The sequence below is a fragment of the Charadrius vociferus genome, unplaced genomic scaffold (genome assembly GCF_000708025.1).
Source record: "Charadrius vociferus isolate BGI_N301 unplaced genomic scaffold, ASM70802v2 scaffold114, whole genome shotgun sequence".
NCBI classification, from domain to species: Eukaryota; Metazoa; Chordata; class Aves; order Charadriiformes; family Charadriidae; genus Charadrius; species Charadrius vociferus.
The window spans coordinates 136,147-139,501 of NW_009647949.1; positions in this window are offsets into that span (position 1 = coordinate 136,147).

Genomic DNA, 3,355 nt, shown 5'->3' on the forward strand with positions numbered 1-3,355 from the left:
GGGAAATCCTTCTCAAATATTAATTTATTCCAGCATTGTTAATTGTTTAATTTAGAAGAGATTTGATGTTAGGTAAAAAAAAAAAATCACTTGAATTTTATTATTGGTTCTGTGTACTCTAAGTACTCAAAATAGGAAATAGTGGTTTTATTTTTTTTTTTCTTAAGAGGATGCCTGGTATCTATTTGTACATATACTGAATAATTTTAGAAAATGAAGCTCTGCTCCAGAATTTTTAATGACAGTTTTTCCTTGCATTGACCAAATATAAAATCTACTTTACACTAATAAAACTCTCTGATACATTTCTGAAGAGAAAAAAAAAAGCGGCTGCTGTACCCTCACTTCTTACCATATTTAGCCTAATTATTCACAGTGTTGGAAAAACTGAGTCATCTTTCTGGTGAAATGTTTCTAGCTGCTGTGGTAGTGGCATAGTTCTCAGCTTTGGAATAAGAAAGTGTCAGTCTTGGCTATAATATGAATGTAAAGTAATAAAGTGTTAGAACTAGTATTTTATTGAATAGTAATTGAATATAACATTAGTGATGCTGTAGGATGTGACTGGTACTCTCAAAGCAGAAGGACTGCTCACTCAGAAACAACTTGGTTGTCTCCTGTCATCAGTTCTCTTATCGTTATGAGAGGAAAAGAGCTTTAGGAAAAACACTTTCTGAAACGTAGTTTAATTTTCTGACTACAACCAAACTGTAAAGTATGTACAGTTCTGCTTTAGTTGGAATTTTTAGTTTGAAAAATAAATTTTAGCATAGTTTCTTTATTATATGTTTGAGTTAGTAATGGGAAAAGATTATAAATTATGTCTCTTGAGACTGTTGTTGTGGAGACCAGTTTCACTTGGCTTTAACAGTTTTCCTCCTAGTTACACAGACAGACAGTGAGGAGAAGTGTCATGCAGCAGTCCACCTGAGCTGCCAGTACAGTTTCAGCGGTCTGTCTTTCACAGCCTAATTCAGACCAGAATTAGGAACTTACAGCTGCGTCTGCTGCTTTCTGCGTGACTGTTTTCATAATTTCCCACAGCAGGTGAGCAGGTGTCCCCTTGGGTCTCATAGTGGGAGGGTGCTGAGCCTCTTGAGGTTACTGGGAGCAGGGAGGGGGGGGCAGCCCTCTAAGTAGCTTCCCCAAGACAAGACCAGGAGTTAGAGGTGAGAGGCAGAAAGAATTATGGGTTTTTTTTTTTTATCTCTCTCCATCTTTCTCTTGAAGCTAACACAATGGTAAAGAAAATGCACTATTTTTAGTAAACTTCATGTCTTTTAAAACATTTCCTCCTTCTTGGAATTGAATTCCAACGGATAATCTAATAATGTGCCTGTAAGCATTACTGCTTTCTTAAATTATTATTTGTGCCATTGCACTGGCATTGCTGACTATCTAAACATCATGAAATTGGTGTTCATGGCGGTTCTCGCAGCAAATGCCAGTTACTAGTTTACTTTTTTCACCGAGACGGTTTAAGAAATTCTTGTGCGCTTCCAGCCATTTGTTCCCTTTCTGTGCTCCAGTTCAGTGTCTCTCTTTGTGCCAGTGCAACTGTGTACAGGCCGGCTAAATACTGGATCAGTGGAAAAACTGCTTGGTGTTCAGCATTTGGAGGCTTCTTTCTTGGAAGTGTGTTCATTTGAGTGATGCAGTTTCTAGTGGGGTCCAAAAAAATATTTATATTGGCATTAACTGAGGAAGGAGTGAACTGCAGTAAAGAGGGTTGGCAGCGTGGAAACTTCTTAAATGGACTTTTTCATGGAAGACAACGTTTGTGGAAGTTCACCCCTCTACTGTGAAGTGCTGATCATGGTTAGAAGATGGTTATCAAAAATTGTTTTCTCAAGCAGGTAGTTACTTTCCGTAATGAAAATGGGCTTGTAGCTTAATAAAGCAGTTTGTGTTCTGTCTGCTTATTCCACGGCTGGTAAAATAGAATAGCTTTTAAGATTCATTTCATTGAGCTTAAATATTATAAAATGGCTGCAGTGTGTAACTACTCCATTTTATATATCATGTAAAAAAAGATTGTTTTCCATGTAAATAAACCTTTAATCTCCTTCATAGTAAGTATCCCAGTAAAACTGGTCTACTTGTCTTGGAGTAAAGTATAATATATTACTGGCTAAAGGTAATTTAATCAAGCCTGCCTTACCATTTGTGAAGTGTGCAGAGAAAATACTGTCAATTATTCATTAAATTGACTGTTAAAATTGCCTTTTTATGTGAGTATGTTTCTCCTCTGCCTGCATTATGTTACATTCCTGTTTAACACTGTAACTGGCCAATGTGTATAAAAAAAAAAAAAAAAACAGTCCTGTAAAGGCACCACGATTTTATCCAAGCAAAACCAATTGCATTTATCAAAGGAAATTGAGTCTTTTAAGGACATGTGCAAGTACTGAAATACTAAATATTATTTTACCATTTTGAAACAAATACTGGAAGAGCTTACGTCTTTAGAATTTGGTAAACACTTCTGGTGTTTTCTGCTATCTTGTGTTAGAAATAGTAATATGCTTTGTTTGAATTTTGCCACCTATATGCTGCAGTATTACCTATTTCCTTGAAAAAAAATGCAGTGTGTTACAGTCCCAAGTTATCTGAAAAAGTTAGTTATACATAAATGTTGTCACAGCTCTCCAACGTGCTATGTCTTTACCCATGTTTTGAAACTTCACGTTTCATACATAGATTCAGAGTCTGTTGAGATTCTTCCTGGCTGCTGCCTCAAGTGTGGGTGTTTCACTGGTGACCTGTGATGGGGATGGGTTTGTTGAGAAGACAGGCTCCTAACCAGCAGCTGTGAGCTTTAGTTCAGGTTACTTCTGCTTTATAAAGCACGAAAATAAATTCCTCTTTCATGTGCCCTTGTACACATATTAATTGTATTTATAAAATGTTCTACAGTCCTATGACTGTGCTGTAAATACTATTGGATATTGTATGGCGTTCCATCCTAGGGCAGGCCCTCCGGCTGTGCCTTTTCTGTCCTCAACTTGTCATAGACCCTGTAGAACACACGGCTGAAAGGTCTCTCTGGGGCTGACACATCTTCTGCAGTTGCGGAGCTGTGAGCGGGAATGGTGTATTTAGACTTGTTGTAATATTACTCAGCTCATCAGCAGGGCAGAGGGTGGGTGGGTTGGGGGATTCTCGGATGCTGCTCTCGCGCAGGACATGCATTGCCTTTGGTTTCAGGTGTTTCGCATCAGGCCTGAAATCTGTTTACCGAAGCAAAAAAAAAAATAAATCCTAAATTGGCTCAAACGTTTGAATGCCTTAAGACGCTTGTGATAAAGGTACTACTCGAATTTACTGATCTCTATATATATCTATATATACCTAT